This window comes from Zootoca vivipara, chromosome 1, assembly GCF_965207765.1.
Source record: "Zootoca vivipara chromosome 1, rZooViv2.hap1.1, whole genome shotgun sequence".
Classification (NCBI taxonomy): domain Eukaryota; kingdom Metazoa; phylum Chordata; class Lepidosauria; order Squamata; family Lacertidae; genus Zootoca; species Zootoca vivipara.
Genome location: NC_142582.1, coordinates 21063592 through 21075683, shown reverse-complemented (window position 1 = coordinate 21075683; position 12092 = coordinate 21063592).

Genomic DNA, 12092 nt, shown 5'->3' with positions numbered 1-12092 from the left:
TGAAAGCAAGAGGAGCGCTGCATCCCATATTTGCCTTTGACTGGACTTAACCGTCCAGGGGTCCTTTATCCCCTTTTTTTCTTTACCTTGTGCGCAGGCTACAAAAATTTCCCCTGCCATGTGATAAGGGAAGTGCTGTTGTACACTGAAACATGAGGAATTCTGCGTGAAATGCGGGCATGCCTCATTTTATTGCCCTTTGCTTTATCACGCTTTGCTGACATTGCTCCTGTTGAGGATGTGGGTATAGCTGCAGGCAGCCCGGCTGGCTGCTTCCAGGGGAAGGAAACCCCAGCCTGCCCTCTTCTGGCCATGGGAGTGGAGCTGGTTAGAGATGGAGCCAGGTTTTTGTTTTGTTTCTAATAAGTGAGACATTGCAGACACCATTGGATTCATTAATGAACCCAAAGAAGGTTCCTGTGACTTCAACAGCTACTGAACTTCAGCAAGCGCAGAGTCTCTCCTTACAGTGTATGGAATGGCTGCAGAAATCCCACAGCTAAGCTCCCCCACACAGAATAACAGCCAAGATCTTGTCTAGTTTTAGTTCAGGATGACTAGGCTTACAAAAAGCAACCAAGGAGTCATGTGGCATCTTAAAAATGGCTGCCACAGACTCACTAAAGAGACACCAAACTCTCTCATAATGAATTGACTATGAGTTAACCTCGGCAACCAGCCTCGCTGCAGAAATTGCAGCTAGAAAAAAAATTGAAGCAAATGTCCTAGCAGAACGAATGTGATAAATCTCCCATAAAATACAACTTTCTGGCAAGCCTGTTCCCTGAACTACAGGAAGCTTGTGGATTGCTATTCCAGATGAAAGGCTGTTTCATTCACCATCCGTTGTTTCTCAGGGAAATTTAGCAGACTGATGTCAGCCAAGGAGGTTTAGCATAAAAGGCCACATTGAAAGTGCTGAAAAGGAATTTTGGGTGTTACGGAGTTGACATTTATAGGAGACATTCTTTCTGCTAAAGGTGTAAAACCAGACAGAAAAGAAAAAAAATGATGGCTTCAAACATGATGCCACGTCCACAGTCAAAGAAGGGTGTTCAGAGATTTTTTTTATCCCTAATTTGTCCACAGCAGCAAAATCTCTTCGGCAGCTTCTGGAGCAAAAAAATGAATGGTACAGGAATCGGAAACAGGTTGTTTCCCGGAATGCTTTGAAGCAGCACCTTGCAAGTCAGTCAGTGATAAAGTTCTATTGCCCAACTAGATGTGTCATGATTTCAGCAGGTGCCTTACCGTCTGGTTTGGGTGCCGTGCTCTTTCAAAAATATTGATGACTGGGTACCAGCGGCATATGCATCAAAGTTGCTCACTGATGCTGAATCTAGATATGCTCAGATTGAGAAAGAACTAATTGCTATATTATTTTCTTGTGAAAGATTTACTCAATGTATTTATGGACAAACAGTGCCCGTGGAAACAGATCCTGAGCCTCTCATAGCTTTATTCTGCAATCCTTTGAATGACTGTTCATTACAGAACTAACGAACAATGCTCAAACGCCAGAAGTAGCATTTGGAGGAGAGGTAGACAGCAGGAAACATTTTGCTCATTGCTGATGCACTTTCAAGAGCTGTTCCCCCACATTACATTACGATCTGATGGTGACTCGCAAGACGAATTCGTTTTGCGAAAAATTCATCTTGTGAATCGCGGCTTCCCATAGGAATCCATTGAAATTTAATTAATGCGTTCCTATGGGCAAAAAAAAGAAATTTCAATGCATTCCTATGGGAAACCGCGATTCGCAAGACGAATTTTTCGCAAGACGAATTGACTTGTGGAACGAATTAAATTCATCTTGCGAGGCACCACTTTATTTGAGTCATGTAAATAGTGTCCCCTTCCTGAAACTGATGTCTCAGGACTGCTTCTCCTTGCTTCAGGCAGACTTGTGCATGAAGACGGACAGGAAAGAGAATGCATTGCTTAGCTGCATAATACATATACATGAAAGTGTGTGTGTGTGTGTGTGTGTGTGTGGTGAAGTGAGGTGAGGTGAGGAGAGGTGAGAAGCAATACATTGACTGTCACATCACCTGTATTTGACAAGTGAGATCAAACACTCCCCTCAAGCCAATAAATAATCCCTAATTTAGCAAGCAAACTGCTTCCTGAGCAGCCTGGCAGCCTTCCCTGCTGTATTTTCCTATGACCTAAGTGCCTGTTGGGTGGGCGATGCATTTTCGAAACTACTTGGGTAGGGACTGAAGGGGGGGGGACACGCTCACAATTTTGAGCAGTGCAATCACAAAAACACAATTGCCAATACTGTGATAATCGTGACCTTTTGTTTGCCTCCTCCAGAGACCGATACCGTTGGCAAAATAGCCAGGATATCCATTCATGCCTGCACTAGTGGATCTGTTTATCAGTGGTCTATGCACAGGGAGTACATTCACAAGGGTTGCCCATGAGCGGCCACCATATAGACTGCGACAGGACAGACTATTTGATTATACCTTTATCTTGCTATCCAGACAAATGTTGTCTTTTAAAAGCTGCTCACATCAATTAAAAAGAAAAGAAAAGAAAGGCCCCATCCTTAGACTTACATACTAAAAAGACAAGACACAGAGAGGCAGGGTTTGGGGAGGAGACAGTGGACAGTGTTAGAATAAAATGGTGATTTGTAAGCCATTCGTCGCCTTTGAGGCAAATTGTATCATCCATAGCTGAATGAAAAGCAGCTGCTAACTCCCTTTCAACTGGTTGTTGTTGTTTAGTCGTGACCCCTTTCAACTTGCTCCAACTCTAAAAATGAAGGTGTGGAAAAGGTGTTTGTTGCGGAGTTAAAAGACTTATCTCAGGTTGTGACATATTCCATCTCTCAACATTCCTTTTCAAATTCCGCAAGGCTCGGTGTAGTGTATTATGGACTATGTAATGGGAGCACTCCTCCCTAAAGTCTTTCAACAGCCCTGTTAAGTTTTCATCCCTGTAAGCAGTCAAACTACACAAAGTGCTGACAGTCTGCTTTTGGAGCAAAGCTGCGAGAAAGCTGCTCTCTAAAAGTGGAATAAATGAAAAAATGGAGTGAAAAAACAGGCCTCCTGTAAATACCCTCCAGCCCCCGCCACAATCTTAATATCCCATTTGCTCTGCGTCTAGTGTGTTCCCATTGCCGGTTTGGGAAGTTGTGTACATACACAATGTTAGCCACAATCCATATTTATCCTAGATCTACCCTGCCATTTTTTATAAAAAGGAAATACTACCGCATTTCAGATGTCCCCCCAAAACAGCTTTGATCCAAATCGAGAAAAAGATTGGCCTAGCAGCCTTTGAAGCTGGCCATGTGTATGTAGCCTTACTGAGCGTTTAATAACACTCTGGGTGAATATGTGGTTGTGGTTGGGTGCGGCGCCAAGCACCGTGAGAACTTCACCAACAGATTCTTTGGGTTAACTGGAGGTATCTGAGGCATGCGAAAACTAATTTGAGGTAAACTGAAGCCACTCCCAGGCAGCTAATCTCTTTCCATGCTCTTCCACCTCCCAACTGTCAGCCATAAGCCAACCCGTCCAGCTTTCATTCCTTGCAGTCCTCATTTTCTGCTCGCTTTCAACATTCCACACTCCCAAGTGATTTCCTGGCCCAACACCTCCCAAACTGCGTACATGGCACATTGCACTCCTTCTAGAAAACACATGCATCAAAATGGTTCAAAAAATCACATTTAAGTAAAATATGAGAAAATACATGCTCTAGCTGCAAAACCAATGCTTTAAGAAACTCTCCCTGCTTTTTTTTTTTTTAGGCAGGCCTGCAAGCGCCACTGCCCCACTAGGGGAAAATATGAAAAGCCTTTATCTAAAAAGCAACAACCCAGACTTAACAGTTCACGCGACTAAGTTAGTACAGTACTAGGAAAAAAATACGTCTCTAATGTCTTCATACCAAAAGGCTGACCATCAAACTCCTACTGTCATGCTTGCTTAATATGAAAAGCCATTCTACATATTATAGACAAAAAGGCAGATCTGCATCAAGACACAACTTCATAAAAAGCACACTTTTTTATATATAAAGGGTCTAATCTTTGTCACTCTTATTGAAATAATTAAGGCATGGATTCTACAGTAAAGCAGTTGTAGAGGCATATGACAAGGAATTTAAGATTATTGTTCTTTTATTATTTTTGTTATTCTTATAAAATGAATAAAGATTATTTTAAAGAAATTAAAATGACTGCCATTGGTTGTGATAGCATACCTGTCAACTGCTCCAATAAAATTGGGGCACTCCCGTTTCGGGCAGTGTGCTCTCAGCATGGAGCCTCCAAATGCACAATCACAGAGCCCAAAAACGTGTGGGATCGTGACCTTGTGCAATATCATGGAGCCCCAAAACACCATGGGGCCATGTCCCAGATTCTAAGGTAAGCATGTTGAAGGGTATGTAACGGTTTAGACCAGGCATCCCCAAACTTCGGCCCTCCAGATGATTTGGACTACAATTCCCATCTTCCCTGACCACTGGTCCTGTTAGCTAGGGATCATGGGAGTTGTAGGCCAAAACATCTGGAGGGCCGAAGTTTGGGGATGCCTGGTTTAGACCCTTTCTAGTTTACCACACAAAGCTTACGCTGAATTTAGGGCGCTCTGGGTGGTTTCCCTGCACAAGGCATCAAGCCACGGGGAAGCAAGATTGAGAAGATCCATAATCGAGAAGATTCATTTGGTGGGGCCAAATTTTGGCTTGGCGCTGTATCACAAAAGATTACCACCCCTGGGCACTTATGCCCAGAAAACCATTACCCCTCACCTAAAGCTGATATGTCTCCTGTTGTTGTTTAGTCATTTAGTCGTATCCGACTCTTTGTGACCCCATGGACCAGAGCATGCCAGGCACTCCTGTCTTGCACTGCCTCCCGCAGTTTGGTCAAACTCATGTTCGTAGCTTCGAGAACACTGTCCAACCATCTCATCCTCTGTCGTCCCCTTCTAGTGCCCTCCATCTTTCCCAACATCAAGGTCTTTTCCAAGGATTCTTCTCTTCTCATGAGGTGGCCAAAGTATTGGAGCCTCAGCTTCACGATCTGTCCTTCCAGTGAGCACTCAGTGCTGATTTCCTTCAGAATGGATAGGTTTGATCTTCTTGCAGTCCATGGGACTCTCAAGAGTCTCCTCCAGCACCCTAATTCAAAAGCATCAATTCTTCGGCGATCAGCCTTCTTTATGGTCCAGCTCTCACTTCCATACATCACTACTGGGAAAACCATAGCTTTAACTATACGGACCTTTGTTGGCAAGGTGATGTCCCTGCTTTTTAAGATGCTGTCTAGGTTTGTTATTGCTTTTCTCCCAAGAAGCACTGGCCTTTAAAAAAAAATAGTCCTCATTGCTGGTACCATCAAAGGAACACACACACATTTGTGTAACAAGTTTAATAAAAAGTGAAGCATACAGTTTTAAAAACACATACATTTATTTCCTGCAATTGGCCCACTAGAAAAAGCCAAGCCACCACACATTGGATCCCAATTCACTTTTATTAATAAATCTTTTAGTATGCTGTTCCTCTTAATTTTTTTCTATAGTCAGCCAGCTTGCCTGCCTTCCTAAAGTGGGAGCGAAGGAGGAACAAAGGAAGGGGATGAGTCCCCTGTTACAGCTGGAAATGTTTACTGCCAGTTCATGCTCAAACTGATGTGATACAGCGGTCTGAAAATAAATTAAATTCTCATGTCCGTTTTCAGGAAGCATAGAAAAAGAGAAGAAAAACAAGAAAGAATTACTGCTTCCAGAAAAGTAGGTGAAGGTAAAATATAGACCAGGCTAGGCAGGCCCCTACACTTGGGATGTGAAGTCCACAGCTGTTAAAGAGTCAGCATGAATGGAGAAAAACTCTTGAAATGCAGCGAATGAAATAAATGGAAAAAACAGCATAAGTAAAAGGGTTTTGGAAAATCAGCAGCTATTTTAAAAAATTGAGATTTCCACAGCTTTCAGACACCACTATCTGAAACTTCTAAAAGGAAGGAAGCAGGCTTTTGTTGAGAGGGCCTTCAACCAAGGATTCCACATATACAATGATGGTGCTCAATCAGTAATTTAGTGCCAGACAAATTTTAAAGACTTGAAAAGCACGCAAGAAGGCCCAGCATTTCCAATATATATCAGTAGCAACTTTTGTTCTTTTATTTCAATTTCTTATGCCTCACCAAAAAAAGAGCAAATGTATCATCAAAACAAAATGGATTTACAAAAAAAAAAAAAAGTGCATAAGCTACATGATTTGGAAATACCGGTAGCTACTATAATTTAAATAGAAAACTGCAACCAGGTGACCTGTGAGTCAGCTGTTGATGGGCAACTTCAAAGCCCTTGCTAGTCTCTTTTAAGGGGTTCTTTGGTTTGCACATCAAAATAAGCCAAATACTGCAGGGTTGGGTAGTCTCAGGCCCAGGGCTAAATGCAGCCCTCCAAGCCTCCCTACTTGGCCCTTAGGCCACACCTCCTCCACAGCTACACCCACTTCCCCAGGCCACACCCCTCACTAGCTCTGCTTTTCACCTTTGTGTTTTTGCCTGGCTGGAACCTGTCTTTGGACCTTGGCAATGCCTCTTGCTGGCCTTAATGGAGGACAACTATGTAAGTGTGGGAGCATGTGTAGAAACTAGCCTAGCGTAAAAGGTATGTGTCTTTTTCTGGTTTTATATTGTAAACCGCCCTGTTATCCTCGGACGAAGGGCAGTGTGAAAATTTACATAACAACAACAATACAAGATAGATTCATTCCTCTGCCCATTTTTGCCTCTGACCCACCCAGCCATAGGTGCCAACTCCTTGGTCCCACGGAATTCCCCATAAGGGGACAGGCACCCATAAATTTTGTTGCCAGGGCCATGCACGCTTCATGGTACCTATGGTCACGGGGCCAAGCTGGCACTCCTGCCACCCAGCACCTTGGAAGTTGCCCAGAAGAGAACGTGGCCCGTGGGCTGAAAGAAAGGTTTCCCACCCCTGGCGTACAAGGACCTACATGAATGTGCAGGCTCCCGGAGAGATGCCAACAGCCCCCTTTATCCTCCTTAGTCTTTTTTTACTCCTGTGTAATCACAGGCTATGGTGAAAGATAAAGGAATCATTCAGCCCGGACACTGAGATCCAGAACCGAGGGCCTTCTGGCGGTTCCCTCATTGCGAGAAGTGAGGTTACAGGGAACCAGGCAGAGGGCCTTCTCGGTAGTGGCACCCGCCCTGTGGAACGCCCTCCCAGCAGATGTCAAGGCAATAAGCAACTATTTTACTTTTAGAAGACAACTGAAGGTGGCCCTGTTTAGGGAAGTTTTTAAATGTTTGATGCTGTACTGTTTTTAATATTCGGTTGGAAGCCACCCAGAGTGGCTGGGGAAACCCAGCCAGATGGGCAGGGTATAAATAATAATACATTATTATTATTATTATTATTATTATTATTATTATTATTATTATTATTATATTAAGCTTTTTCATAATACGGCAAGATAAAAAACTAACTAAACAAAAACAAGAAGAGAGAAAAGGCAGAGTACTCTCTCAAAGGTAGCTCTTAATGGTGGACACGGCTGCTATAGGGTTGTAATGGCACTTCACAGAGTTGTGCGAAAGTTGCCCCAGGTCCTTTGACTCTTTTTAATAGTTATAGTTCTCTTTTCTCCCAGAAAAACAACCATGCAATACATACTTGCTTTCAAAGTTTAAAAGTGACATGTGACTTTTACTTGCTGTACTTGCTCTTGTCCGTTTGAATGTAGGAGAGAGGCAGGTGATACTTATGTTACTGAAACATATTTACATGAATCTGTATCTGGGACAGACTGATATTTAGAGATTGGCTTTGAGGCAGGCAGCAGCATAGCACAACACACTTGCTGCTCTCACAGTTAAAACGCACACAGTTGATAACTGAACTGGGGAAAAATGCCTCAATGTGTGTTTGTGTGTGAGACACCACAAAATTCTATACTACAGCATTAACCCTTTGCATAGTATTTTGGATGCACCATTCCAACATATAGGTCCCCTATCCCTAACCTACTCAGTCACTAGAGTTCTCTTTTTGGTTCTCCTTTCCCCTTGTTTGTGTCGGCACCCCCTCCATTCCATCTCTCATAAACATGCATCAGTTATACCAGCGGCACTGTTGTCGGAAGATAGCAGAAGACAAATGGCCTGATCAGAGACACATGGTTTATGGTTTACTTTTTACATTTGTAAGTGTTGTAATTGAAAGGTTGCCATGCTTATTGTGTGCTATTTGGGTGTTTTCTGTATCAGAACTCAATAAAAAGCAAGAGGGTGGAGGGAGAATGTACTAACCACATTTTGAAAGCTCTTGCTGCTGGGGGAGTCGGGGTTCCCTGGATCTCTGTCCTAAGGAAGTTTGCGACATGAAACCCTCGTCATTCTTGCCTTTGGGATAAAGGTCAATTGTTGTATTTGGCCCATGTTGTTGCCTCTAGCTCCCTAGGGCTCCTTTCTGTTCAGGATTGATGAATTGCACTCACATCATGTTCCGTGTCAACATCAAGTGTCTGCTTTGCTTCACCCATTCCTGTGTTGCCCCTTCCAGACAAACACATTACAATTATCCTACTGTCTGTTCTGGATCTCGCCAGTCATTTCCCAATGTAGTTATTTGGTGACGCTTGAAGTTTAAACTGATATTCAGGAGTTTATATTCGATCAGCTAATAGGCACAACTGGAGCGAGAGAGCGCCCATAATTATTGGGATGAGTTGATCCTGAACGTTTTAGCAGCTTCAGTAATATAGCACTCAGCAGTGTTGGCGCCAGGATCTTGCCCCCCCCCCAAATATCTGGAAGAGGTAGGCCATGTATACTCTTAGAGAGGATCAGATGCAGCCTAAGTGGAAATAATAATAATAATAATAATAATAATAATAATAATAATAATAATAATAATATATATTATACCCCGCCCATCTGGCTGGGTTTCCCCAGCCACTCTGGGCGGCTTCCAACAGAAACATTAAAATACACTAATTTCTTAAACATTAAAAGCCTCCCTAAACAGGGCTGCCTTCAGATGTCCTCTAAAAATCTGGTAGCTGTTTTCCTTTTTGACATCTGATGGGAGGGCGTTCCACAGGGCAGGCGCCACCACCGAGAAGGCCCTCTGCCTGGTTCCCTGCAACTTGGCTTCTCGCAATGAGGGAACCGCCAGAAGGCCCTCGGTGCTGGACCTCAGTGTCCGGGCAGAATGTTAGTGGGATGGACCTTGTGCTGGTTTTGAGGCCCTTGTCTACCACACAACCACCTCCATTGACTGTCCTGCTACTGAGTAGCAAAGATTTTTTTTAAAAAGTGCAGGGGCATAATAATCCCAAGGGCTGCATATGAGTGCTGACCTGCCTGAACTAGGAAGAAGATATTAGAGAGGCTGATACAGTATAGTCAAACCTTGGCTCCTGAATGCCTCCGTTACCGTACATTTTGGCTCCCACACGCTGAAAACCTGAAAGTGTTCCGGTTTTTGAACGTTTTTCAGAAGCCGAACGTCCGACGCAGCTTCCACTTGAGTGCAAGAAGCTCCTGCAGCCAATCGGAAGCCATGCCTCAGTTGTCGAACATTTCAGAAGCTGAACGGGCTTCCGGAACGGATTAAGTTTGACAACCGAGGTCTGACTGTGCAGATCACACATTATTTCCCTTTTGTGCCCACCCCAAACAACTGCAGGATTGCTTGGTGAGCCTACACTGCTAAGCCAAACCATCCCAGATCATATGTGCCCATCCATCCCACACACAAAAATAAAGTTTAATGCCAAAAACAAGCATAGTTCATAGGATGTATTCCATTGATGCACTGAAACGTACCAGGCTAATATAGATCCCTGGGGCTGCTATAGGGTAGGCAAAAAAGAAAATATGAGAAACCCAACCACTCTGAGGCTGCCTCATCAACCAAGATACAGTGGTACCTCGGATTAAGTACACAATTGGTTCCGGAGGTCTGTACTTAACCTGAAGCGTACTTAACCTGAAGTGTACTTTCCCACTGAAAGTAATGGAAAGTGGATTAATCCGTTCCAGGCGGTCTGCGGAGTACTTAAACTGAAAGTACTCAAACCGAAGCGTACTTAAACCAAGGTATGACTGTATTTAGTTGCTGGTTACTCTTAAGAGTCTTGATCTTGGAAAGCATGTTCAGCAGAAGTCCTGGCTAGTTCAGCCTGTCCAATAAAGTCTTGACAGGGCAAACGTGAGAACAGCTGTCTTCTTCCATGCCTGGTCTAACCTCCTCCTCTCCTCTCCCAAAGCTGAGCTTATATCCACCTAGTTAATGTTACAGAACCACATCCTTAAGCTTTTACATTTCCATAAGATGCCCAAAGCTTCTTTAGCCAGAATAGCCAATGCAATTCTGGGCTGCATCAATAGGGGTATAGTATCTAGATTAAGGGAAGTAATAGTACCACTGTATTCCGCTCTGGTCAGACCTCACCTGGAATACTGTGTCCAGTTCTGGGCACCACAGTTCAAGGATACTGACAAGCTGGAACGTGTCCAGAAGAGGGCAACCAAAATGGTCAAAGGCCTGGAAATGATGCCTTATGAGGAACGGCTTATGGAGCTGGGTATGTTTAGCTTGGAGAAGAGAAGGTTAAGGGGTGATATGATAGCCATATGACAAGGATGTCATATAGAAGAGGGCGAAAGGTTGTTTTCTGCTGCTCCAGAGAAGCGGACACGGAGCAATGGATTCAAGCTACCAAAAAAAAAAAAATTCCACCTAAACATTAGGAAGAACTTCCTGACAGTAAGAGCTGTTCGGGAGTGGAATTTGCTGCCAAGGAGTGTGGTGGAGTTTCCTTCTTTGGAGGTCTTTAAGCGGAGGCGTGACAGCCATCTGTCAGGAATGCTTTGATGGTGTTTCCTGCTTGGCAGGGGGTTGGACTGGGTGGCCCTTGTGGTCTGTTCCAACTCTATGATGCTATGGTTACTTGGCAATGAATCAAAAACAACCAGCCATTTGAAAAAGTATTAATTTAATTGGCTTAAGGAGAAATTTCAGGAACATTTTGTTTGATTAATAAGCTTTTATAATCTCAACATTATAACTGTGGTTGTACAATTACCTGTTCAGTATATGATAAACATGGTTTCACGCTATGAGCCAAAAGCTCCATTGTATTTTTTTTTTAGTTGCTTAGTATTCTAGTGGACAAGACTGGTTAATTTCATCTAGGGCCCAAAAGATGTTATGTTACATGAAGTCTTCGCGTGTGCAATAATAATAACAAAAATGCAGCTGTGGCAGACTCCAATTTGGAATGAGACTGCAGTGGTAGCAGAAGGGGTTAGCTCTCTACAGTGTTGCAGTCCAGACCCACATTATCCATTCTCCACTGCCATTAAAAACCACCACTGTGATTCTAGTGCAGAGACACACTTAACATAACCTGGTTTGGTCCTTAGAATAAGAGGCACCCTCAATGTAAAACAATTCCTAAGAAGGAAACCCAACTTTCCCACTGATTTCTGAACCAAAAAAACCTATGGACTGGTAAGAACCTTGCATCTAACCTTCTGGGAAAGTACACAAATATACACCCCATTGCAAAGAGATGTAACAGTCGGTAACATGTTTTACAGGCTTGAACTCTGCCAAAAAAGAAAATGGTTTTTAGCCAGGACCTAAAGAACTTATTTTAAGCACACACACACACACAGCTCACATATCACCCATGGGATTCTAGATTCTCTTCCCCTTCACACCACAAACTGCTATTGAAACTCCTTACAGATTTGAGCAGATTGCAATTATGCATGCATGCAAGCACCACTCAAGGCCTCAGGTGTGTAGAATAAGTTTCCTGGTTCTTAGGATCCTGCCCGTTACTGTGGCATTGGAGTAAAACAGTGAATGAAAACATGGCCAACTGTGCCATATTTCAAACAGAATTATGCTCTGCTCAGGTATCACACTGATGGTTCAGCTAAAACGCTCTAATTCTAAAAAGAAGATTTTAAAAAATCATAGTAATCCAAAGAGTTACATTATGTACGTCCTGTGGGATTTGAGTTGCTCCTTCTTTGAACTGAAGATACTCACAGCATTGCGCTG